This window comes from Lissotriton helveticus (assembly GCF_964261635.1).
Source record: "Lissotriton helveticus chromosome 1_1 unlocalized genomic scaffold, aLisHel1.1 SUPER_1_unloc_1, whole genome shotgun sequence".
In the NCBI taxonomy this organism is placed as follows: Eukaryota; Metazoa; Chordata; class Amphibia; order Caudata; family Salamandridae; genus Lissotriton; species Lissotriton helveticus.
The window spans coordinates 5,148,068-5,176,020 of NW_027611648.1; the positions used below are offsets into that span (position 1 = coordinate 5,148,068).

At 45.4% G+C, this 27,953-nt stretch overlaps 1 protein-coding gene across 2 annotated transcripts in view; it reads left to right on the forward strand.

Annotated features, from left to right (window-relative positions):
• The first annotated feature begins 5,057 nt into the window (after positions 1-5,057).
• The window catches only part of LOC144805418 (uncharacterized), a 247,694-nt gene continuing 224,798 nt past the window's right edge, over positions 5,058-27,953 (forward strand). Inside the window, exons 1-4 of one of the 2 annotated variants that reach the window (XM_078671976.1) lie at positions 5,058-5,129; positions 5,236-5,325; positions 5,405-5,604; positions 8,386-8,459. The gene's annotated coding sequence lies outside the window, so the exon portion shown is untranslated. The remainder of the gene's footprint in view (positions 5,130-5,235; positions 5,326-5,404; positions 5,605-8,385; positions 8,460-27,953) is intronic. The other variant, XM_078671977.1, reaches the window with a different exon arrangement.

Sequence of the window (27,953 nt, forward strand, 5' to 3'; positions counted from 1 at the left end):
CCCCACGTTTCTGTGCTGTGCTTTGGGGTTTGTAAAGCAGTTCCTCTGATTTTGCACAAAAATCCATGTCTCTGGTCCATTTACACAGTTCAGAGGCCTCTACACATCATCAGTGATGGGCCACATCTCTCTTGGTGACCTGCAGGTCAATTGCAACGAAGGCATGGATATGGTGAGGACCCACCTGGGCCCAGATTTGCTAACATTTGATGCAATGCAATGCAGAAAGACAACTTGCTGTGCTGCGTCAAATGGAGAGCAGGAATGCACCATATTTACAAAGACATGGCGCTTTCCTGCTCTCTTTCTGCGCTTGCGCACTGAGTGCTGCCTAGCTCCATCTCAGGCACTCTTGTGCCATGTTGCAAGGGTGCCTGCATTACAGGCAACGTTGTTTTTGTGCAAGAAGTGACATCTTTCTCAAAATCCTCAGAGGCATTTTCTTCTTTCTATGTGTGCTGCAAAATAAAGCATACATAGATAGAAGAAATAACGAGGATAAATAAACATATTTCTCCTTGGTACATCTCTGTTCAGATGACAGCATTTTGACGCATTGCCAGGTTTACTACCCTTAGTAAATCTGGGAATACACTAAAATCCATGGGTGGATGCTTGGGAACGCCCACACTCCACCCATTGAATGCCTTCCCAACACAGCGTACTGAAGGGGACGATTTGTGCTGCCTTGAGTTACTCCGCATTTACTAAGCCACGCAAGATGGTTTTGAGTGGCTTAGTAAATATCACTTCAACCCTTGCGTTGCTTGGCATCACCTTGTGTGATGCAGTGGCAATGCAAGGGCTTAGTAAATTTGAAACCAGGTGTCTATCGGCCCCAATAGGATCATTTTTAGGCGAGTTATATTTCTCGCCCAATGGTGGACACAAAGATAAAGCATACAGTGTTCCAGTAGCTGGCCTCAAAAGGGCTCAACCAAAACATATGAAGCCAGCCCCTGCTTGGTAATATCTGATTTCCCCATGTGCCACAGTCTAGCAGGTGTGTAATAAAAACAATGGAGATATTTGAACTGGATTAAGTGCAGACACGAGGATAGGGCAGTCTGGGAAGTCATCCATCTCACCCAGGTCGGCTTCCCATATCCTCCTTATGTCATCAATGGGTCTGGGGCATTATTCACTAACACTCGATGCTGATTAGAATTAGCTTTCTGCTCTAGTACACCTTAGGTCACTTTAGCTTTGATGAGATGAAACTCTCCCGGGTTGCGACGCCTGATGAGTTAATGCAGGTCTTACCTGAAGATAGAAAAAAATGGGATGTATGACGTTACAACGCAGGCTATTACAACACCTGCCTTTACAACGCGGTTTTACATCACAAACCTTTACAACGCATAGCGCTTAGAGGTGCTGGATAGTGGTAAGTATAATTTTCTATTCCAACTCCAGTCCCCGTGGACACTACGGAAGGTGTTGGATAGAAAATTTAACTTATTCCCTATCCTAGAGCGCCCCCAGCGCAATGCGTTGTAATGGTTTGCGTTGTAATGACCGCATTGTAATGGTAGTGCGTTGTAATAGTTTCGTTGTAAAGGTTGTTCACCAAAAAAATGGCATAGAAAAGTGTTTAGTGACCTTTTCATAAGATTTAATGTGATTGGTATGCTATATATCTATGATGGTAGACCTTCTAGTGAGGTTCTTCTTGATAAACGCAATTATGCTGCATTACCTGGGGAATCCATGTGCCATGCCAAAGTGGGGTGGCTGATGTGGAAATGGCATCCAATTTGTAAGACCTCAATGCATCATGTTAATAGACTAATGGCGGTTGGGCAGTAGTAGTGGGAAACAGCCATTACAACATGGCTGTAACCACGCAGTACCTTTACCACCCATGCATTACAAGTCATGCACTGTTACCACACATAGCCAATACCACACATTTTTTACAGCGCATATGCCTTTACCACGCATGCCCTTAAAAACAAATTAACGTTGTAAATATATGAATGGTAATGGCATGTATTTTGCACTGGTGGTAAGGGCATATGTTGGTAGTGGTGATAAAGGCACCTGCGTGGTCAAGGCTATCAGCTTCGTTAGAGGAAATGGAGAGCCACTTCTGCTTCCTCTTGACAACCTCGGCTGCACCTCACCTCAGAAGAACTGCCTTGTCATCCTGTGGAGGTAAGGGGGAGTGGGCCTGGGGCAGGGGGGTACGGATTAGGGATTTAGACTGGTGCTGATTTATTTATTTTATCCTGGAGGGTGTGGAGTCTGGTTTTAGGGCTCATGGCAGGGTTTGAGTAATTTTAAAAAGGGCTTGGGGCCTGGGAGGGGTCATGCTGGGGTCCAGTTTGAGGTCTTAGGGCAGTAATCGGGTAATTAAAAAAAATGTATTGGGTCTAGTTTTAGTTCTCAGGGCAGGGGTCGGGTGAATCTAAAAGAGTCTGGGGGTGTGTTTGGGGTATACTTTTGGGGCCCTGGGCCTGGGGATTGGGGATTTTAACAAGGGCTAGGGGTCGGGGGTTTGTGCTAGGGCTGGTTTGAGGGTAGGTGTCTGTAAAAACCTGTACCATGCATAGGCCTTTAACATGCATGCCTTTATAACAAAATTTGTTGTAAAGGCACGTGTGGTAAAGGCATAATCATTATAAGACATGCATGGTAAAGGCATACGTTGCAACTGAATGCATTGTTCCATCATAAATTCAGTAGTAGAAGGTAGTAGTAAAACGCATTCTGAAAAATGGTCTATAAAAGTCTAGTGCTTTCGGTCTTCACTTTCTTGGTCACTAAGTAGTGGTAAAAGTATTAAATAGCACAAGAAATTGTGATGTTCTTCCCTAAATTTGACTGTTTTTCATTAGTTTTTCCAAATCCCTGATACATGTGAGGGCCAAACCCACATGCGTCCCACTACTCGCACAGTAGACACTTGTATGATGTCAGCATCCAAACTCAGGGCCGAACTGGCCGTAGCGGGCACCGGGCAATCCCACAGTGCGCCACACGTGTGGGGGTCCAGTTTGTGGGCTCTGGGGGCCGTTTTTGCAGCATAGCTGCAAGATCGGCCCAGTAACAAAATCGGCCAAAAACCAGCCCTGGCAAAGAGCTCGGCGGCACCTCCAACAGGAGGGGAGGGGGCGGCCGGCTGAGCACTATGCCAGGCCGGTTTTGGTTCCCTGTCCGGCCCTGTCCAAATTCGAGAAGTTCTCTTCCAGTTCAGACTGCAGCCCTGCACACATTTACTGTTTGTTCAGGAAGCAAAATTCAATTGTAAGCATATGTATAAAAAATTGTGTAAATTAATTCCTGGGTGTGCCAGGACTAGTCTTGTTTCTTTAGTGAAAGCGAGATGTGTGATGCATAGGCCCTGCGTACAAAAAAGTAACCAGAGCTAACCGTCCTGCTCTATCTGATCCAGGATAACACAGGAGCATACAACGTGATATGTGAAAACTGGCTTAATCCCAGGTATCTGCGGTTGATTTGAGCAAATACAGGAGCACATTTTCTATGTGTTTTTTTTGGAATCCTAGATTGAGAATCACTTAATTAACCATCAAGCACTTTCATTTTCATAGATCAAGTTAACAATATTAGCCTCTCATCCCTTCCGGTTTTTTTCTTTGCATTTTATGGCTTGCAATCCTGCATTTGTAATAGCAAAAGAAATCTGTAATTTGCAGAATTCAAAGAAAAACACTTTTGCTACTACATGATTTAAAGAAGATATTATTCAAAGAAAACATTTACAGTGAATAAATACATTTTACGTTTCATGTGCACTTAATAATTTTCCTAAAAGCGGATTACAATTGCTAGTTGATTTGTACACTACGGGGCAGATTTATGAAGGCCTTGCGGAGCCGGTGCGTCACTTTATTTGACGCTACGGCGGCGCAAACAATGCGCCCTATTTACAACGTGACGCATCTAGGAGATGCGTCACGTTGTAAAGCCCTGCGCCATAAGGAGGCGTTCCTGCGCAGGGGGGGGCGTTCCGGCGCAGGAACGCCTCCTAAAAGTGGCTGAGTGAAATCTATGAGATTTCACTCAGTCACTTTCAGGACAATGCTGCGTCAAAACCCTGCGCCTGCTTGAAGCAGGCGTAGGTCTTGACGCAGCATTGTGGAGATGGGGCACCCCCGAGCCTTGCTGGAGCTACGTCGCGCTTGCGACGCAGCTCCAGCAATGCGCCACCTTTACGGCACAGATGGGTCACGCATCTGTGCCGTTTTTGCCCCATGGTGCGCTGCATTGTAAATGCCCCTACGTTTCCAACCCGACGCATAAAGGTGTCCAAATGCCCATTTACAAGCATTCCCTTCTCCTGTCTTTTGCTTAGCAGAGAACACTATTTAGTTCATGTACCTTTGCAAAAGCTTTTCCTTCTTAAAAAGGGAAGGCCCCTTTTAGTGCCCCATCTTCTGTACGAGCCCCCATCCCTTGCAATGGTGAGGTGGGAGTTTCTATTGTAGCGCCTGTGGCTGAAGAGCAGGTGTGAGTGGGCGCTGTCCCAGCTCTGCATAACTCTCTTCAGCTGCGGCCTACCCCAGCAACCCAGAGCCATAGCTTCATGAGGAGGGGGCGTAGCCGCCTATGCTGATCCCTGGCCCTTTCCCTCATAAGCATATTTTGTTTCATTTTGTTCTTTTTGCAATCACCCGAAACAGTGGTGGTAAGTAAATGTAACACCGAATGCTGTTCCTAGAAAAATAATCATTTTCAAAACTGTATTTAGGCTGCACAAAATGTAGTATAGCCACTTCGTTTCACTTTAACTAGATAAAGCTCAGATGCATTCCCAGAATAAATAAACAACATGATTTTTGTCCAAAGATTCGGGAGGAGGCATAGAGGAATGAAAACGAGGTTTGGAACGCGCCACACTGACATGAAAGCGAGTCTTGGGAATCGCTATACTAGCGCAAAAGCGAGGCTTGGAACTCGCTCGCAGTGCGAAACACTTCCGGGTAAACCTAGGAAGCAGCTAAATGAATGCGAAATGCCGCGATAGGCAGAACTAAGGGGCACAGAGGAGGTACCCCGGAAGTTATTCCACGAAGGGCCACTGAGGGGACAGAAGAATAGATGTAAACATAGAGGGTCAGGCTCCAGCATTGTGGCGGTTTGGGAAAAGGACAGCACTCCCGGTAAGGAGGGGAAGCGTCGTGGAAGGAGAGCAAGATTAGTCAGATAATGCCAAGGGGAATTAAACGCCCTAACACCAGTATTTCCTCTTGTCTTCCTTCTCCTTAGAGCAAGCACCAACAACACCCGGAGGGCAAGAGAGATAAATATCACTCACAAAGGCAGGGACTCCACGGCCGGCCCAGGCTTTGTGTACAGGTGAGGCATGGCTCCCCCTAGGGATTACCACCAAGTGTGGATATGTGCAATAAACTGAAATGAGACCCCTTTTTTACAGCAATAGCCTCGAGGTGGCAGTGAATCTGTTTGATAAAGGATTATCCCCGCGGTGCAGATTTAAAAGACTGAGAAGACATCACGCAAATGTGGCTTTAACCCGTTTCTTGCTTCGAACGTTCAGCGCCAGTGCCGTTGGACGCGCGCAGCACTACGGAGGTAGAGCTCCCAATGGCCGACGGCAGCACTGAAGGGGTTAAAGTAGGTATAGAGTTGATAACAATAGACAAAAGACACTCGGTCTATCTGGTAGTTTATTAAGAATTAGCACTAAAACATATATTTCTCTTTAGATGAGAGCCGGATTTTAAATGATTTTTAATGGATCGAACATATTAATAGTACTGTACTTAAAGAAGCGAATACATCAGAAACACATACACAAGGTGTCGTGAAAGCTAAGGTAATGATTTTCTGTCTGTTTAAAGAACAGCGTTTAGCCCACTTTAAGAAGGAAGGAAAGAATAATAATGAAGTATAACTTACCCTTCGGAAACCCGTAGGTCATGGTCCCAAAATCCAAGACATTGTGGATATTGATGAGAGGAATGACTAACATGAGATAAGGTCACCCACATTTGTTTTACTGTAGTGCCTCCAAAGCATGTTTCCAGTATAAGTTGCAAGATTGTATCCAATGGTACAGGCAGGTCTTTTCGCCCCCATTACCAAACCCATTTTCCTGCTACCCTGGATCTAGTGAAAGAGCAGATATACGTAGAGGGGACCTTTGGGATGGAACAGGGGGTGACCAATAGATAAAAGGGATACAGCCCATTTATTAGAACGATCGAATCAAATATGGTTGTGACAATATTGTATAAATAAGGATAGGAGACAAGATCCCTTAAGAATGGTTTTCTAGCTAGTGAGGAATGTGTACCCAAGAAATGCGTAGTTGGAATATGTTCATACAACTATGTTTAACAAGCATTGGAAATGCAATAGGTCTCGCATTAGAAAAGTTGGAGCTATTGGTTTTGTAAATGACAAGTTTTTTTGGGGGTTGGTCTTGAAAATAGCAAAATTAATATCTTTGTCATTTACAATGCCAATACTTTTAACTTTTTCAAATGCTACACCTATAGCATTTGTAATGCAACATGTTTTGTATGTACGTGACTTACATGTATTCATATAACAAACACAAATGGCTTTTAATTTTTTTAAATAATTAATACTTAAATAAAAGTTCTTGTAATTTATAATAGCAATAGCTTAAACTATTGTAAATAACTTTTGTGAAGAATATGTTCAGTGTATTTTATTATGACGAAAATGCAAGAACAGAGGTGAAATATTAATTGATTTTACATATAACAATGGCTTTTACATTTTTTTCTAATAATTAATACTTAAATGAAAGTAATTGTAATTTATAAAGGCACTAGCTTAAAGTAAATCCAAAAAAAACAAGTTATGGGTGAGGCGGTTTTCTGCGAGTTGCTGCTGCCACTCTCTGATAGCAGCCGCAATGTTCTTTATTAATTTTTCCATCGGACCATAAACTGTATGTAAAGGGGTAGAAATAGAGTTGGAGTCGCGACGATTGGGAGGTGCACTGTAGTGGAGTATTCCTTAAATACTGGAGCTGACGAAGTGTGCTCAGTGTACGAAGATAGATGCCCCTTTTGAAAGCTGCTGTAACGCCTGCAATACTACTGCTGGTCCCTAGATGGAGTGTGGTGAGGCGGTTTGCTGCCAGTTGCTGCTGCCACTCTCTGATAGCAGCCGCAATGTTCTTTATTAATTTCTCCATCGGACCATAAACTGTATGTAAAGGGGTAGAAATAGAGTTGGAGTCGCGACGATTGGGAGGTGCACTGTAGTGGAGTATTCCTTAAATACTGGAGCTGACGAAGTGTGCTCAGTGTACGAAGATAGATGCCCCTTTTGAAAGCTGCTGTAACGCCTGCAATACTACTGCTGTTCCCTAGATGGAGTGTTAGGTGGAAAATAGCAGCCACAATAACATTAATTAACGTGAATAAATTACAACCAATACACTTGAAGACGGAGGTCAAGGAAGGGAGAACGAGGGGGCAAACAAAGTCAAGAGCGAGGGAGAGGAAATAAGAAACCCCACCCCTCTGAAATAGAACAATATACAATTGCATGAAATAAATAAATAAATACCCGATTGTTTCTAAGAAGTGCCGGTACTGTCCAAGTAAAAGTATCAGAAGGAGAGCTTCTTACATAACCGAGGGCAGGACAAGAGAGGTGGTGGTGGGGGGAGATACGGACAGAAGAAGAGAGACAGACATACGAGGAGAGAAGGGGGTATCTTGAGAGAGAGAAAAAAGAAGGGACAGAGTGGGGGAAGAATCAGAGGAGCGAGCAAGTTGTATAAATATGAGAGCGAGAAAGAACGAGGGTGAACTATAGAAAGAAAGAGGGCTGACAGACAGATATAGACGGAAAACGAGAGTACGAGTGAAAGGGCGAGAGAGGTAATGAGTGAATGGGAGAGAAGGGAAAATATATAGAAAAAAAGAAAAGAAGACACGGCCGGCCGGCCGTGAAACTGAAAGCACGGCCGGCCGGCCGTGAAAAGCCTTTGATGCAGCAGGGGGTAATTAGGGGAGGAGAATGGCTGGGCTGAGGCAGAACGCAAAGCCTTTGATGCAGCAGGGGGCGGGGCGGGAAGAGCTGCTGGCGGCACCAAGCTGACGATTTGATGCTGTGCACGCGCATTTTAACTAATTGCGCTTGCGCATTGAGTTAAAATTACACATGCACTGCATCAAATCGCCAGTGTAGGTAAGCTCTGTTTAAGCCCCTATAGTCTCGCTCTGCTCAATGCGCATGCGCATTGACAGGCGAGACCTAAAAAGGAAATGTATAGGAGGAATGTGCACCCAAGATAATGTGCAGTTGGAATATATTCATACAACTATATTGAATAGGAAATGTATAGAATGGGACAATGTGAGATTGCCTTGTTTTCTAAAACAACTATTTAATTGTGTTTTTCTACAGGAATCAAACTAAAGTGGCAACCTACCAGTGCCTATCAGGGCTCGACAAATCCACACGACCACTCGCATTTCGAGGTAAATTTTATGAGGTCGAGCTTTTTTTAGGTCCTACTCGCCTTTTCTGGCGAGTAGGAAAACATACTAGCTCTTGTTCTCCCTCTTTTAAAATGGAGCAAATGTGACAAGATAACAAGATTTAAAGGCCTTTTTATTGCTCACAAACCAAATGAGCAATAAAGATGCCTTTAAATCTTTTTATCTTGTCACGTTTGCTCTGCTTTCAGGGACGGAGGTGAAGTAGGTTACTGTTAGGTCAAGGGGACTTTTAAAGGTACTAGACCTGCAGGACTAGTACCATTGTTCAGATTTTTCGAGCCCTGCCTATAAAAAGAGAGACATATATAACTGTCTTGATAAAGATGGACTATCGTATATAAACCATCGACGCCTCATTGTACACAATCAATGGAAATAGCCTAACCTGTAGATATGAAATATTGAGCATATTTAGGAAAAGCTAGGAAGTATTGTTAACCCTGATGTGTGATTTCATGACAAAAAATAGTGTCTGTCTTTTGTCTCTCCCTGTGGTCTAGTGCCTATTAGTATTTAGCTTGGGCAATTTAGGTGTAGTATTGTTTAGGTTCAAACTTTTTTTAATGGAATAATATTTTTTGCTTGGTTGATGAGATACTGTTGGATGTATATGTAATATTACTGCATATGTTTTTAATGGCAATGAATTTTTAGTACTGACTGTTATAATGTTTAGGATGTTGACTTTAACAAAAAATAAAGAAATTATAGTATTTACTTACCTTATAATCAATGGTGTTGGTATTAGGTGTACATTCTAATACATGGGCTGCAATCTGTGTGAAGAGCACACAGATTAGTTTAAGAAAGTTTTTGTCCACCAAGGGATTTTCCTTTTTCTACTGAGATGTAGGCAAGACACCCCTCTAGCAGGCCTTATAGTGCACGCTGATTTAGGGATATCTCCTGTGAGGGCATATCTACATGAGCAGATATGCCCCTACAATATCCTTGTCGATTCCTGGATATGCCCCTACAATATCCTTGTCGATTCCTGGATATTGTAAGTGACCAGGGAAGCTCTATAGTAAGTACATTGGCTGGACACTCGTCATTACAAGTGCCACAGCTCCATGAAGGAAGCACTGAAATATGGGATATTTGGTACCAAACATCTCAGCATAATAAACCTGCACTGATGCAGTGTCCGATTTATTAAAAATTGCACACAGAGTGCACCTTAGAGGGGTCCCCTAAGATCTACCAATCCTTAGTGTGGTCACCAACTGGCCTGAGCCAGCCTGCTACCACCGGACAGTGTTCTGTCCTCATGGGGAGAGTGCCTGCGCACTTTGAGGTCGATAATGCCTTTGTTGGTTGGAGGTGTTCTCACCTCCCCCTGGTCAGGAAGAGCCATCTGTGGCAGGTGGGTCAGGAGTGACAAAACTCTTTTGTGTCCTCTGACTTGTGAGGCCAATGAAAGTGAGGGACAAGCCTGTCCCAAGTCTTACTTTGGCCTATGTGTCCTGCTAAAGGGATGTCATGTGCCAGTGTCAGTAGGAAGCCCTTAAACTTCAGAGGTAGAAATGGCCAACCTCCTGGTGACACCAGGCTTGGGGTCTCTATCCTCTGAGTAAAGGAGTCCTTCATCCCAGTAGATCCTGTGGGACCCACTGGCACTCTCATCAGCCTCAGCAGCAACTTGCTGGCTGAGGGGTTCAAGAGAGGGGCAGGTTTGCTGCTCCTGGCTCAGATCTGACCTGAAGGGCCCCCTGTCCCCAAGAACTCAACCTGATCAGATATAAGTTCCTCTGAGACAGTACCTTCACAGGGACCGTGATCATCTCCCTCAGTAGACACTGGTCCTCCTTCTGAGCCTGGGGGGGAAGACACAGCCTTACCCCTCCTGGTCCATTCTTCCAGGATCCAGGGTCTGTTCAGTGGATGTCTGTTTGGCCTGTGACCTAGTCGGCAGCAAACACGTCTGCAGAGATGCCCAGCATTGCTGCATGAGTCCTTAGGTCTACTTCAGCCCATGCTGAAGATTCTAAATCATTGCCCAATAAGCATTCCACCGGAAGGTCTGAACTAACCACAATTTTTTTAGCGCCTGTGAACCCTTCCCAGCTGAAATTAACAACTGGCAAGTAATGATCAGCCCTGACATTGTTAACTTTGATCACTTCCTACATCTCACCAAGTTTGATTTGATTAGGGTCCACCATAGTGACACTGGCACCTGTGTCCCTGTATGCTATGGCCTCCTTACCATTAATCAAAGGCTGCTGCCTGCATTTTCCGAAGTTACTTGGACTGACAAATAAGGTGACCATATTTATTTATATTTATTTATTTATTTATTTATTCATATATTTATAAAGCTCAACATTTATCCCAGGGTATGTCACGGCGCTAAGGGTTACGGTAGTGAGTAGGTGGGTGAGGGCCAAATATCAGTCTTTAGGGAATACGTGTGTTTTGAGTTTTCTCCTGAAGGCGTTGTACTGTTTAGTCAACTTAAGTTCGACTGGGAGCTCGTTCCAATGCCGTGCTGCCAGATGTGAAAAGGTACGGCCTCCTGTTCTAGACATATTTATCTTTTTTGTTTCGGCCAGAGCAAGGTGTTGCTATCTTAGTGGTCTAGTGGGAATATAAAAGTGTATTTTGTTCTGAAGGATCATGGGGCCTGTGTCATGGAGTGTCCTGTGAGCATGACCAAGGAGCTTGAAGCAGGCTCTTTGACGCATGGGCAGCCAGTGGAGTTGCTTTAGGCAGTCCTTTGCTTAACTGTGTTTGCCTTTGTTGCACACTAGTTTTTCTACAGCATTCTGCACCACCTGTAAACGTTTAAATAGGTAGTCTGGCATGCCCACGAAAAGGACATTGCCATAGTCGAACCTGCTGACTAGCAGGGCCTGTGTGACTGTTTTCCTGCTTTCCAGGGGGATCCACAGGAATAACCTTTTTAGGAGTTTCAGGGTGGTGAAGCTTTTCCCAAATAGAGTTCGTACGTGGGCCTGCATAGATAGTGTGTCGTCAATAGGTACACATGGGTTTTTGGCACAGTGCTTGGGTGTGGGGGCGTCTCCTAAAGAGGAGGGCCATCAGGAAGAGTCCCAGATGTGTTTGGCTTCTCCGAGAAGCAGGATTTCGGTTTTGTCTGCATTTAGCTTTAGGCAGTGGTCTACCATCCAGTCAGCCATTTCGGTAAGGCAGCTAGTAAGTTTAGTTTTGGTATCTTCATGCCCCTTCCCTATGGTGATTGTAAGTTGTGTATCATCCGCATAGGAGCAAACCCCAAAGCCCAATTTTGTCCCAATTTGTGCCAGAGGTGAGACATAGGCGTTGAACAGCGTGGGGCTGAGGGATGCTCCCTGCGGGAGACCACATTTCAGTTGTTTCTGTTTAGATGAGAAGGCTCCTAGCTGGACCGTTTGGGTTCTGTTGCACAGAAAAGAACTGAGCCATTCAAGTGCTTTTCCATTTATCCCTTTTTCCAGTAGGGGTCCAGTAGGTTGTTGTATTCTAGGTATTTGGATAGCTGTCTATTAATCAGCTCCACCAACACTTTGGAGAGATACAGGAGTTGAGATATGGGTCTGTAGTTGACCGGGTTTGTCACATCTGTACCTGCTTTTTTTAGCAGCGGGGTCACAATCGCTTGTTTCCATGTTTCTGGGAGAGTTGCTGCTTCTAGGGAGTTGTTGAAAAGCTGCTTGATAGCTGGGGCGAGGGAGGGTATGATCTGTCTTAACCCTTTCTATGCTGATGACGGAACCGCTCCGTCATCAGCTGCGGTGGCGCTGTGCTGATGACGGAGCGGTTCCGTCATGGCCCGGCCGCCGCGCCTGCGCGGTGCGAATTCCGCGCCTGCGCTGGGCGTTCTATTGAGCAGGCGGGGCCATGACAGATCCGCTCCGTCATGAGCACAGCGCAACCGCGGCTGGTGACGGATTGGTTCCGTCACCAGCATGCGGTCTCCGCGCGGCCGCCCCGCCCCCTTAGCGCTGTGGCGGAATAGCCGCCGCAGCGATGCGGTTAAAATAAAATGTGGGCAGGATTCAAGGGGGGATCCAGATTTGATATCGTTCATGGTTCTGGCAACTTCTGCTTCTGAAATTGGGGTGAAGCTATTTAGTTGGGCGTGATTATTCAAGGGGGGGTCTGATTTTCCCCTGCTAGTGGGGGCCACTGGGGTGTTTAGGTCCAATGTTGAGTAGATTTTCTCTACTTTATCTGTGAAAAAATTACTCATCAATTTCACAGTTTTCTGTTGAACGGTGCAATGTTTGGGACATGCAGGCGGGTTTACACAGTTCTTTTACGGTTTTATATAGCTCTTTGGTTGAGTTGCTATTTTCGTTGATTCTTTGTGCATAGTGTGTCCTTTTTGCCTTTTTTGTATGGCATGATTGTAAGTTTTGAGAACAGTTTTGTAGATTAACTTTTCAGCATCTAGTCGGGACATTCTCCAGGTGTGTTCCTTGACTGACTGACTGACTGACAGACTGAATTATTTTTAGAGCGTTCTTATGCCGAGGCGTCTTGGCGCTGTGGGACGGAGAGAGAGAAGTTGGAATTAGGGCAGCACAAAAAGCCAGGTCTTCAGTGCCTTTCTAAACTTAGCTATGCTCTTTTCGGAACGAAGCAAGTATGGTAAACTGTTCCAGAGCTTTGGGACTTGATGGGAGAAAGATCTGCCGCCCCAACGGACTCTCCTAGTCCTAGGAATGCACAGTGGATTTTGGGAACTGGATCTGAGTGAACGCTCAGGTATGTACGGGGAAAGGAGATTAGAGAGCTGTTTGGAGGTCTGCCCATAAAGGGATTTGTGGGCCAGGCACATGACCTTGAATTGAATTCTTCTCCTGACCGGAAGCCAATGTAGTTCACTAATTGCTTTAGAAGTGGGATGTCGTTTAGGGAGGTTAAGCAGTACTCTGGCCGCAGCATTTTGAATTGACTAGAGGCGGTTAAGTTGTTTTTCTCCGGCCCCTATGTACAGGGCGTTACAGTAATCTACCCTGGACATGATCAGAGCTGCCACCACTGTCTTCCTCAGGGGGAAAGGGATGTTGGGCAGGATTTTTCGAAGGACCTTAAGTGTAAAGAAACAGGCCGATGTGACCTGGTTTATTTGGGCTGTGCAGGAAAGGTCCTTATCCATTATGAAACCGAGGTTTCTGACCTTGTCGGCCGGAGTCGGGCAGGTGCCAGCTTCAGAGGGCCACCATAGATCGTTCTAAATGGAGGGTTTTTGGCCAAACTCGATGACCTCCGTTTTTCCAGTGTTAAGTTTGAGGAAGTGAGCGTTCATCCATAACTTAACATCCGATATACTGTTCCTGAAACTGGTGGCTGTGGCTTCTACTGTCTGCGCCAGTGAGACCACCAGTTGGGTGTCGTCGGCATAAGAGACTAAATGCAGGCCATGGGTTTTTATCAGTGCAGCTAGGGGAGTGACATAGAGATTAAAAAGGGTTGGTGACAAAGCCGAACCCTGAGGGACTCCACATGGTAGAAGGAACTCCTTAGAAAGGAGACCATCCCAGTGAATTTGATGAATGCGTGCCTCTAAAAAGGAATGAAGCAATTTTAGGGCGGTATGTGTAATGCCCATCATTGTTAGTCTATTTACAAGGACGTCATGATTAACGGTGTCAAACGCCGCTGTCAGATCCAATAAGATCAGAGCGGCTCTGCCTCCCTTGTCCATGGTTTGACGAATGTCATCAGTTGCTATAATCAGAGCAGTTTCCGTTGAGTGACAGGCCCTGAAACCATGTTGTGTGAGGTCTAATAGGTGGCTGTCTTCAAGGTGTTTGGTAAGTTCTTGATTCATTGCAGTTTCAAGAATTTTAGCAGGAAGGGGCAAACACGATATAGGACGGTAATGTTTAGCTTCCTTAGGATCCAGGGTCTCCTTTTTAAGGATGGGCCTGATACACGCCTTCCTCCAACTGCTGGGAAATTGGCCGGAGTTAATTGCAGTGTTAAGGAGGGGAGTTAAGGCTAAGCTGATAGTTTCAGGTACCAAATGTAGGATGTGAGGGGGACATGGGTCTAGCGGTGAGCCAGATTTAGTCTGCAGGAGCAAGGTGGCAACCTGATCGTAGCTAAGCTGGGAGAATTTGGGGAATTCTGGAACTGATAGCTGTTGGTCTATTTCATGGGGGACCTCTTCACACGTGGGAAGCAAGCGAAGGTCATCATAGTGTGGAAAAGTAAATTTTGCCATGTTCTGTGTCACTACGTGTCATCCATCATATGTTGTGTGTGCATGATTAAATATGCATATGCATTCCCCATGTTCGATTAATGACGCAATTACAGTTGTGTCCTCCTCTAGTATGCCAGTTTCCAGTCCTCGTGAATACTACGAATATCAGGCCTATGTAAAGCTACGTTGCCACGTTTCTCAGTGTGCACGTTATTCCATTATAAAGTCCCCGTTTCTAGGCCTCAAAAGGGCCCGGACACCAGATTCAGCTCCTGTCTCCTGAAGCCTCGCTGAGGAGGGATACAGCCCCCACCTGTATCCTCGACCCTTCACCTACTTCCTGCCTCGCAGTGCCCGGTCCAGCCTGGCTCTGCCTCTGAGTCTGCCAAGAATATGTTATGATTCCAGTTATCAGTTCAGTCCTCCTTCTCTGCATTCCTAAGCTACTGAACTGCATCAATAGTTTCCGTCATTGTCTAGCCTTCACGTCTCCACGTTAGAGAAATACTGCATTCAATGGTCATTTCATATTCTTCATCACGCACTACATGTAGAATAATGCATGGTCCAGTCTTAGAATCAAGTTAGCCTTTCCCCTCCTAACTTCTAGTTCATATCAACATGTTCCCTAAACATCAGATACTAGATAGGGTTTAGGTACATGTCGCTCCGACCCTCCAGACTTCAGTCTCTGCTCCTAGCACAGAGTTCATAGCCCCCAGCTTCTCCTAGTGATACGTCATTGCTAGTTTGCGCGCACCATCAGGTTAGAGGTCCCGGCTCCTTAGGTAGCCCCCTCCATGGTTTCCGCCCCATTCATGACATATTCTGTTACGTCTGCACCACATGTCTATGTATACGCCCAGTTACACCTCTTTTCGCCCTTATCTTTCGCGACTGCTACGCGTCACGCCTTCTGCTCCACCCACTGCTACGCCTACTGCAATGTAATGCTATGTGTTTGCGTTATGTATATATGCTCATGTATTGTTATTAAAAGTTAGCGCGCTCATCCCAGATCCAGCCCCAGCAGCTGCTGGGCCCTGTCATCCTATTCCTATGCAGGTTGTCCTGTTCCTGTCCTTATGCTGTATTAAACCTGCAAAACTCCTACTACCTCGAATCTTGACTCTTATTTATTGAGCTATCTGTTATGATATATGTCTAGTCAAAAATAGGGTATTATTTATTTATTTACCACATAATGGCGCCCGAACAGGGACTTGCCCTTTCCCCACGCGTCGGTGAAGCCACGCCGACCCCCTGACCCTCTGCAGTCGTGACGGAACTCTTCTGCGCAGTGGCAGATATTTCTGCTCAAGTATCCCTCAGGCCCACGGAGAAGACGGAGGAGGCGGTCCAGCATCCAAACGAGACGGTGGAGGAACGCGGCGAGTCCCGACCAGAGCCCAAGCCAAGAGTCCAAGGTCCGAGGTATCCGGAGGTCCACCCGTAACTGAAGTCCGAAGTTCGTCGTCCGTCGTCGTAGCAGTACAGTCCAGTCTGAGGCCTTCCGTTCTTGCTGCCCGGTGAGTACCGTTACTGGGGTGGTATCTAGACAGGGTCAATTTAATTGACTCTGGTCTGTGGGTTGGTGGTACACAGTCCCACAAACGAAGTGTCCACTTCGGTGGATGCGGGTCCTGACGTGTCTCTTTATGAGACCGGTAAGTTTCGTACTGTTTCAGCAGTGCATCTAGTTTCTGTTCTAGTCAGTTTCTGTTCTCGAGAAAATTCATGTGTTCTGTTCTCAATATTTCCAGGTAGTATTCTGTTCGAACTGTTATTTTAAATGTTTTTATGTATTTCAATGTCGTGGTATGAATGGGTAATAAGTATCGTGTTCATTGTGTATTGTATTGTGTCTAGATTACAGTTCAGTCATGCCCATATTTTCCAAGTTACGTCAGTTAAAAACTAGAAAGGGTCTGCTGGAAGCAGCAGTTCCCGTCCCGCCCAGGGACAGTCCAGGTCACTTTATGTATCAGAAACATGGCATAAGTGCCATATTGTATCTAGATTTATGGGTAGAGTATACCAAACAGTTAGAAGAAAAGTATAGATGGCCCGTATCGGGTACATGGGATGCCGAATGCATCATGCGAGTAGAAGAAGCATTATGGAAAAAGAAAGCCAGACAGTCGCAGAAAGATGCCATCGAGTTATGGCGTAAAGAAGCTCATAAAAGAACTGAAAAAGAAATCAGAAAATCAGAATTAAGTAGAGAAACCTTAGAGCGAGCCCAAGAAAAAGAATTAATCGAGATAGGTGAACAAGTCAAAGCCGAACAGTCAGACAGACAGAGGCATGCCCTTATTAAGGGTATGTACCCTCTTCTTGCCGAAGGCTTGCCAAAAGCGACCCCGGAGGCATCCAGTAATTTCCCGCCACCACTAGTTCCGACCAAGCCGCGTCACAAACCGACCGCAGCTGATATTTTTATTTCGTCCTATCTGGACGACACAGTCCCTGAATATGCAAATCCTGTTCGCGCTCCGCCAGTCCCTGTAAATCAGGCACATCCTGCTCCTCCAGACACCGGGGCACCCCATGCAGTACCTGCTACGGTACCCCCGGTCCAGCCAGCATTTCAATTTCCCGCTCCGCCACGAAGAATATCAGTCGACGATTCTAGTCTAGGGGCCGCAGGAGGAGGTCCTCCTCAAACCCCGCCGCCACGTAAGCGTTTATCAGCACTCGAATTACATGCTCAAGCATCACAGCGTACTCCCAAGAGTAATAAGTCTGTTGCAGAAATCAGGCAAGCCCTTGGCGAATGTGCCTATGACCCAGTCCCAGGCGAGAATAATATGGTTTTATATTCAGTACGCGTAAGGAGGGTGACCGAGTATCTAGTCACCCTACCCAATATGAAAGAAGATCTAGACAGAATATATCGTTTCATCCGTACAGGGGATGATCCAGAAAGTATTAGTGATGCCATGTCCCAAAGGAAAGCTGAGATCCAGCGTATGATATTAAAGTTTTTAATTAACTGTCTAATAAGAGAACAAGATTACCCGTCTAAAGATCCGGCCGAAATGAAAACCCTGACAAAGTGGAGTGATAATATAGCCGAGGGTAAGCACAATACCATTAGTGCCATGGAGAGTATGTACAAGAAAATCCGTAGAGAAATAATAAAGATACACGAACAACGTAAAGCAGCACAAGTAAGCGAGAAAGAAAGTAACTCTGATCCCGAAGAGGAAGACAACGAGAATACCGCCAGAATAGCGTATGTAGGAAAATCTAGATTTCCAGATCGCCATTTACGCCTAGAACACAAGTCAATTTTCCATCATTCAGCACCAGAACAAGGTTCCCTAGAACAAGTATTCCAAGCTACCGATCACATTCTGAAATCACGAATCGGTTACAGTGAGTTAAGTACCATGCATGAACAGGAACTAGCCCGATCAGCAGTCAGATGGATTACTGATTCTACCACTTTTCCAGACGAAATAGTGGCACAAATGTTTCTGAAATTGCCCCCAGCCGAGCAACGACTGGTGGGTATGTATATGATTCAGCACCTCATTACTTTGTATGAGGGTCAGCACTCTGATCCAGGTCCGTTACACGATATCCTGAACGAGTTACTCCAGTATAGATGGAGAGGTCTAGGTACCGATTTAATTAGTGTCATTCTAGAACAGCGCCACAAATATAGAACGTTTCTGAACCCACATTTTGTTCATGTCTCACCCCCAGAAAGTAAACCATTTTACATGGAAAGACAGAACCCGTTACGAGAAGTGCATCCAGTTAAGACAGAGGACGGTGAAATGCAACGAGTGTTTGTATACACCCCAATAACAAAGATGGAACTCCTCGAAATGAAGAAATTAATTCCCTGTCATGACAAAGATCCAGCAGGGTTCCATAGAGAATTAAAAGACATGCTCCGTATGGGAGAATACACTTACCCAGATATCATTAAAATGTTAAAGGTCCTGTTGCCCGCAGGGGTGTATGAAAAGCTAAAGGAAAAAGAATGGGAGGTGGGAGAGAAAAAGATCGATTGGGCAGTTCTAGAAGCTGAAGACAAGGCACGAGTACCAGGTACTGGTCTAGGAGAGAAATGTAAAGAATTACCAGAATTATTGATTCAAGTTTTACCCAGATTATTGACAACGAGAAAAGAAGACTGGGATGCAATCTCAGCCTGTAAACAGAAGCAAGATGAGGATATTAGTGATTTTTATTCTAGGTTTGAAAAATGTTTCAGTATCAACAGTGGCCTCAAGACAAGTAGTGAGTCATACCCTCACCTTTTTGTTACTAAATTAGTCGAGAATTCAAGCCCACAAGTTAAAAACCGAGTTTTGAAAGTCGAAAGCACCTGGCAAGCTAATACTCCGTCCCAGATGCTCCAGATGCTTCAATACCACCAGAATAGAATCAGAGAAGAGCAAGAACACGAGAGAAAACGTATGAAAGACACGAAAATGAAAGTACTAGTTGCACAATCTGTTCCTCAAGACAGTCAGAAGAGGGGTCCGAATCAAGTCAGTCATCCTGCAACTCCCGTTAAAGGGAACTGCAATTATTGTAAACAGCCAGGTCATTTTATAAATGAGTGTGCAGTTCTGAAACATAACATAGCTACTGGTAAGACTAAAGAAAGACCACGTCCGCCTAGACAAGAGCAAGTTTCACAGACTCTTCAGCCACAAAATACACAACAGACAGTTACAGTACCGCAGCCTATCGCTGCAACACAGCATGTTACATCGCAGATGTACCAGTATGCACAGTCTGAGTATCCAGAATATCAGCAGTATTCATGAAACAGCCTAGAGAGGGAGGTAGGCTTGCCTCTCATCGAGATACCTGTAGATCAAGAAGGTCCCTATGTTCACAGTCAAGTATTAGGGAAAGACAGAAAGTTTTTGATTGATACAGGGGCAAGTAGGACCACAATTAGTCACGCCGAAGTTCCAGGGGCTCCGCTCTCAGGCTCAAGAAATGTTTCCCTTGGATTTTCAGGAAAACCTATCGTAAATGAGATTTCAAAGCCAGTTACTCTAGAAGTAGGTCCATTGTCCCGTACTACTGATCTGTTACTTACTAAGTCATGTCCAGAAAACCTATTAGGCATTAAAACACTGAAAGAGTTAGGTGCAGTTATATGCTGTTCCCCAGAGGGAATACGATTGTTCCTACGTGACTTCAAGGGTCACTATGTATTACGAGATTTTGATTCCAGACTGTCTAATGTTCCACAGCATTTATGGGCGCAAGGTCCAACTGATGTAGGTTATATGCAAATCACACCTTATCGTGTGACTCTCAAGCCAGGTGTAGTGTTACCACGAATCAGACAGTACAGATTGCCACCCGAGGCTGTAGCAGCCTTATCCAAAATTATTGACGAGCTCATGGCTCAAGGAGTGGTTGTAGAAACTGACTCCAACGTATGCAATTCTCCGATCATTCCAGTTATGAAACGTACTGATCCAAATGTACCCCCAGTATATCGATTAGTGATCGACCTACGAGAACTTAATAAATGTATTATTCCGCAGTACCCAGTTGTCCCAGACATCTCTTCCCTATTGACAGCCATTGATTCCAAAGCCATGTTCTTTACAGTAATCGACCTCAAGAATGCATTCTTTAGTGTTCCAATTCATCCAGACAGCCAGTTCCTTTTCGGATTCTGTTTAAATGGAAGGAGCTATATGTTCACACGCGCTCCTCAAGGTTTCACAGAAAGTCCTAGTATTTACAGTCAAGCACTTAAGAGACAACTAGACAACATTCACATGCCAACTGACACTGCCCTGCTCCAGTATGTCGATGATCTACTGATCACAGGCCGTTCCGAACGTGCCTGCGAGCGAGCATCCCTTACGGTCTTGTATTTCCTAGCCGAGATGGGGCACAAAGTGTCCCCTTCGAAGCTTCAATTCTGTGTCCAGCAAGTGGTATACTTAGGACACTTGCTGTCCAAGAGGGGTAGGCACTTGACACCAGACCGTATCCAGTTAATAGCGAGTCTTCCTCAGCCCAAGACCCAGAAGGAGGTACGTGCCTTTATCGGCCTTACTTCTTATTGCAGACAATGGATTCCTCAGTATGCATTTCTAGCCAAGCCACTGATACAGTTAACGACACAGGAGGCAGCCGTATCGACTGTCCTCCCTTGGACATCTGAACATACACTTAGTTTCAATGAGTTAAAGAAAGCTTTGTGCCAAGCTCCAGTTCTAGCGACACCGAACTACGGTAAGCCTTTTACACTTTTCGTCACAGAACGTGAAGGTACAGCATTATCTGTTCTCACACAAGATCAAGCAGGACAATACAAGCCCTGTGCTTATTTTTCTAGCACACTAGATCCAGTCGCCCAGGCTCTGCCTGCGTGCCTCAAGTCAGTTGCAGCCACAGCACTAGCTATCAGACAAAGTGATTCCATAGTCTTAGGACATACCTTGACAGTACAAGTCCCACATTCCGTGGAAGTTCTTCTGAACCGAACACAAACTCAGCACTTGACAATTGCACGTTTAACAGGTTATGAATTGACTCTGTTCCAACCACACATAGAAATCAGACGCTGCAACATCCTGAATCCTGCTACACTGTTACCATCAGCTAATTCAAATCCAGCCACACATGATTGCGTGGAAGTAGTTAACATTACGACAAAGCCAAGACAAGATCTGACAGATATTCCGTTACCAGACCCTGACCTGACACTTTATGTGGATGGTTCATGTATGAGAACTAGTACAGGAGAACTAGTAGCCGCGTATGCAGTGACTACTGACACCGAAGTTATTGAGACACACCGTATTGACACTCTGTCCGCTCAAGCAGCAGAGCTAGTTGCTCTGACACAAGCCTGTATACACGCCAAGAACTTGAAAGTTAATGTTTACACAGATTCACGCTACGCATTTGGAGTCGTACACGACTTCGGAGTGCTCTGGCAGGAGAGAGGTTTCATGACTTCTCATGGAACCAAGATTCAGCATGGTCTCCTTATTCAAGCTCTGTTAGATGCCATACATTTACCGACATCTATCGCTATCATGAAATGCAAAGCACATACGAAAGTCACTGACATTATTTCTCAAGGTAACGATCTAGCAGATCGCACAGCCAAGCTTACAGCACAGACTCCAGACATTCAAGTTAATCAGACACATACTCCAGATCCGACTACATGCATGACAGTTAAGGACCCTACTCAAGATGTCATAGATATCCAGTTACATGCTACTCCCGAAGAAATTGAGAAATGGTCCGAACAAGGAGGGGTCCAGACAGACCAAGGATGGTTAACAAAGGGTAGAGCCACATGGTTTCTCCCCGACTCTATGGTTCAAGTCATTATTAATACCGCACATAGTCCAGCACATTTAGGGGAAAAAGCTATGTTAGACAGTATCCAGAACATTTGGTTCAACAAGCATTTACGAGCTGCAGCTAAGCAGAAAGTCCGTACCTGTATGATATGTTGTCAGTTTAATCCAGGTAAAAGTGTCCCGGTGGAACAAGGTGGTTTCCAGCCCCCTGACCACCCTTTTGAAGTCCTCCAGATGGATTATATTCAGATGGAGCGATGTCGAGGTTTCAAGTATGTCCTTGTAGTTGTATGCGCTTTGTCCAGGTGGACAGAAGCATATCCAGTCCCAGATTACACAGCCGCGACCACTGCCAAGCAGTTGGTTCGTGAGTTCTTCCCTCGTTATGGACTCCCTAGAGTCGTATATTCTGATAACGGCCAGCCATTCTCATCCGAACTCATGAAGCATGTTTCCCTTTTGCTAGGGTACCAGTGGAAGTTCCATTGTGTACGCCATCCTGAAGCAGCCGGTCTCGTTGAGAGACATAACCAGACTCTGAAAATCCGTATTGCAAAAGTGTGTAAAGAGAAGGGTGTGGACTGGCTAGTAGCTCTGCCAGTCGCTTTATTTTACATGCGCATGGTCGCACATTCCAGATCAGGTCTGTCCCCGTATGAGGTCGTTTTCGGCCGCCCCCCTAACATGTGGGGTACTCCTAGACCCCGAAGTATTACCGATGTTTCAAGTAATATGCTGACAGATTACCTAGCTTCCTTGATGTCTGCCCTCAACTCATGTCGTTCACAGGTTGCTGCCGCATTTCCAGACAATACCGAGGTGGCACCGCATGAAATCGTCCCAGGATCCATGGTGATGGTCCGCAACTTTGACAGATCAAGTCCGCTGGAGCCTCGATGGAAAGAGCCCCGACAGGTCCTCCTCACCACCCGTACAGCCGTGAAGTTGGAAGGACGCAAGGGCTGGGTGCACCTTTCTCATGTTAAACTTTTTAAAGGACTGAAACCCGCCTTAAAGAACATTTCCCAGGATTCAAAGGATTGCCAGAATATTGTTCCCAAGGACTGTCCCGCAAAAGACATTGCTACAACCCCTCCCCTGTTAGAGAAAACTCCGCAGCAGGAGTATAAACAGAAACTACGGTCTAGTAAAATAAGTCAGTCAGTTTGATTGTCTAAGTCCTCCCCTAGGTGAAACGGTTAGACTGTTTCTGACATGTATAAAATAGACCCCCATAGTGAGAGAGTTAGTCAAAACTCAATCCGATGTATCGTTTTTCTATGTTTCATATTATTTTCCAGCCTTATGATTTCCTGCACCAGTTATGCATTTTACCTATGTTTCCCAGTTTCACATGTAAATAAGTCTACTAATGCTACAGTAGAGCACACGTTTAGTGATCTGCCTCCTCACGAGCTGTCCTACCGCCTCGCTATGCGTAATAACTCATTTATCCGCATGTTACATTACTCACACCAGACCAGCAATGCCACTAATTGTTGGGTGTGTGGTCGACTCCCCCCTTTCCAGACCCCGAAGGGAGTTCTGCCACTTTTTCCTTATCCATTTTCACATAATGGTTCGTGTGGAGCATGGTCCACGTTAACGTCATCCTCAACAGATATGTCTTTTCTTAACAGTACATGTTTCCCAGACAAGCAAGGTCTCCCCCACAGAACAGGTTTAGATCTAGAAAATGAAGTGTATAATTTAGGTAATTATTCGTCGAATTTTATGGTCCTGAATGTTCAGTCTGATACTACTCCAGACTTACCTGCTATTTCAGTACTACCAGTCAAAGGCGAATTATGTGTCCGAAATAATGGTTCCGTACATGTAGGACATAGTGATTGTACTACTGTTGTCAAGTATAGTGACAGTGGGAAATCTATTTTTAAAGCTTCACGTCATTCTTATTTTATTTGTGGTCAGACCGCATATGTTCGTCTGCCCCTCGATTGGGAGGGAACCTGTTACATTGCCTTCCTACTGCCACCAGTTTTCCTAGCCCCACCTGATTATTATAGAAACACACATCTAGTACACATTAGACATAGAAGGGAGTCCCCAACTGTCGATTATACTGAAACTGCTCTAGAACAGTATACAGATTTCAATAGAGGTTTCTTCTTCTTTATAGGCCCTGTCCAGAATAGTAAGTTAATCCGTAGATTAACAAGAACCCTTGAAGCTGTAGTAAATGAGACTGCCTCTGCTCTAGGTAACTTAACTGAAGAGCAATCTGCTATGAGATTTGTCGTTTTGCAAAATCGTCTCGTCCTTGACGTCATACTGGCCGATAGGGGCGGGGCCTGTAGAGTCATCGGATCTAGTTGCTGCATTTTCATTCCAAATAACGCGCCGTCTGTTTATTCAGCTATAACCAGACTCCATAAAATTGCCCATCTGATACACCAAGATCCAGGCACCTGGACATGGTCCGGTTGGTTCTGGAATATAATTTCCGCATGGGGATGGAAAGTCTTGTCCTTTCTAGGTATAGCAGTAGCGATCATATTCAGCTGCTGCCTCTGTATACAATGTGGCCCTGCGATTTGCGGCATTTGTGCTACCTCTTGTATTCCTAGTCCCAAGCCCCGTTCTAAATCCCGTTCCAGGATAATTCGAGACGAGCAAATGATACTGTATGAAATGATAGATGGTATCATGAATATTGATGTTTCCTGATGGAAACGTAGTGACAAGGAGGGAATGTGGAAAAGTAAATTTTGCCATGTTCTGTGTCACTACGTGTCATCCATCATATGTTGTGTGTGCATGATTAAATATGCATATGCATTCCCCATGTTCGATTAATGACGCAATTACAGTTGTGTCCTCCTCTAGTATGCCAGTTTCCAGTCCTCGTGAATACTACGAATATCAGGCCTATGTAAAGCTACGTTGCCACGTTTCTCAGTGTGCACGTTATTCCATTATAAAGTCCCCGTTTCTAGGCCTCAAAAGGGCCCGGACACCAGATTCAGCTCCTGTCTCCTGAAGCCTCGCTGAGGAGGGATACAGCCCCCACCTGTATCCTCGACCCTTCACCTACTTCCTGCCTCGCAGTGCCCGGTCCAGCCTGGCTCTGCCTCTGAGTCTGCCAAGAATATGTTATGATTCCAGTTATCAGTTCAGTCCTCCTTCTCTGCATTCCTAAGCTACTGAACTGCATCAATAGTTTCCGTCATTGTCTAGCCTTCACGTCTCCACGTTAGAGAAATACTGCATTCAATGGTCATTTCATATTCTTCATCACGCACTACATGTAGAATAATGCATGGTCCAGTCTTAGAATCAAGTTAGCCTTTCCCCTCCTAACTTCTAGTTCATATCAACATGTTCCCTAAACATCAGATACTAGATAGGGTTTAGGTACATGTCGCTCCGACCCTCCAGACTTCAGTCTCTGCTCCTAGCACAGAGTTCATAGCCCCCAGCTTCTCCTAGTGATACGTCATTGCTAGTTTGCGCGCACCATCAGGTTAGAGGTCCCGGCTCCTTAGGTAGCCCCCTCCATGGTTTCCGCCCCATTCATGACATATTCTGTTACGTCTGCACCACATGTCTATGTATACGCCCAGTTACACCTCTTTTCGCCCTTATCTTTCGCGACTGCTACGCGTCACGCCTTCTGCTCCACCCACTGCTACGCCTACTGCAATGTAATGCTATGTGTTTGCGTTATGTATATATGCTCATGTATTGTTATTAAAAGTTAGCGCGCTCATCCCAGATCCAGCCCCAGCAGCTGCTGGGCCCTGTCATCCTATTCCTATGCAGGTTGTCCTGTTCCTGTCCTTATGCTGTATTAAACCTGCAAAACTCCTACTACCTCGAATCTTGACTCTTATTTATTGAGCTATCTGTTATGATATATGTCTAGTCAAAAATAGGGTATTATTTATTTATTTACCACAATAGACTGTCTGGACTTTCTGCTGAAAGAATTTTGCTATAGTTTCCACAAAATCTCGGTGAGGCTTAAAAATGGTTTCTCTGCGGCTTTTAGCTAGGTGTGTGATGGTTTTAAATAATTCCTTTGAGGAGTTTGCGGACTCTTGGATTTTCTTTGTATAGAAAGCAGCCTTAGCTTGCTCTATAGCGAGCTTATAATCATGTAGAGTGGCCGTATACTCCTTTCTAGACTGGGAACTGTAGTCATTTCGCCACAGCCTCTCGGCCCTCCTGCATTTCAGTTTTATCAATTTAACCTCGGGGGTGTACCATTGTGAGGTTGCTGAACGAATCTTAGGTTTTTTGGATTCTTCCGGGGCTAGCTTGTCCATTGCCTGTGTGAGCCAGGTGTTAAATTTGCGGGCTCCATCGTTACTGTCCGTGCTAGCTAAAGTGGATAGATCCCTGCTGAGTGTATTTGCTAGGGATGTAGCTTCTAATTTTTTCCATGGACGGGATTTAGTCGGAAGTACAAGGTCCTTTCTCCTTGCATTTGTCAACGTAAATGCAAGGGTGAAGTTTATTACAGCGTGATCGGACCAGGGGAGAGGCGTAGTGGAGGTGATCTGGATGTGGTGGTTATTGGTAAAAATGGAATCTAGCGTATGACCAGCTGTGTGGGTTGGTCCAGCCCTTAGTTGGGTTAGTCCGTGGCTATGGAAGTTATCTATAAGGGTGGTGGTTTCATTGGAGTTATTGTCTTCGAGGTGAAAATTAAAATCTCCCAGAACAGTAAAGGTGGGATGGTCTGATGTGGACTCCAGGAAGGTTAGAAGGGCATTGGTAAATGGACCTCTGGGTCCTGGGGGTCGGTATATCAGAAGTCCGGTAAATATAAGTTGGTTGTTATATTTGACCGAAAAAGATATAGCCTCTGCTTCTAGTCCCGGCTGATGGAGAATGTGTAGTTTAAAGATAGACCGGTGAATGATGGCTACCCCTCCACCAGTGGTTCCCTGTCTGTCCACATGTGCCACAGAGTAATCTGTGGGTACTGCGATGTTCCAGTCTGGCCCAGATGAATCTGAGGCCCACGTTTCAGTCAGGAAGGCCAGATCGATCTCGTTGTTTGAGATGAGGGATTCAATTTCATATTTGTGTTTTGGCATTGACCTGACATTTAGAAGTATGTTTTTTAAGGATTTGATATTCGGTTTAAAACGCCAGTGCGGGGGTGGAGCAGGGGGTAGAGAGAAGTTGCCCTGGGTATAGTATTGGGTTCGCTGGATGCGAGATAAGGTATTGTGTAGCCGCACAGTCCGCATTTGCGAGTGTACGGCATGCCTCTGTCAGAGGGTTTAGCCAGATGTTCAAAATCGTTGCGTCTTAGGTTAATAAGCGTTTCTTTGGAGTAGACATGTTTCATATGAGCTAGTGGGTTTTGGGCAGGGGCTAGGGCCCTGGGCGCTGGCCCGGCGCGGACGGGCGCAGACGGGCTTGTCTTCGGCGCGCCTTTGGCGCGCTGCCGGCGCGCCCGCTGCACTTCCGGAAGAGCATAGGGCTAAATAGGCTCGTAGGGCTCGTGGGGCGGAAGTCGCGACAGCTAGATCGCTTCCTACTAGTCACGCCACACCTAAGATGGCGGCTAAGTGACAGATGGATTCTTGAGCAACCCTATTATCCCTCCGCTTCAAACGGGACTTCCCGCGGCGGACCAGGGATTAGGGTGTCAGGTAAGACAAACGTACAATTCTGCAATCAATTGTGCGCGTTCGGGTTACAATCAAAATAGTGACAACATGTGCGAGTTAAATTTTAAAACAATGTAAAACGTTGTAGTCGCGATTTTACAATTAAAATATTCGCAGTGTTTAGAAAGGCGCTAGCCGCTCTGCTTACTCCGCCTTGATTTTGCATTTCTTTGTACGTGTTTTGATTTCTGGGGTATACCATTTTTCAGAGGTGGTTCTTTTTATGGATTTAGATTTGATTAAGGGGGCACATAAGTTCAAAGTGTGGGTGATCTCCGTGTCTAGATTCAGAGCACCTTTGTTGGTGAGGGGAGTACCTAGGTGTTCTAGGTTGGTGTTTGTTGGC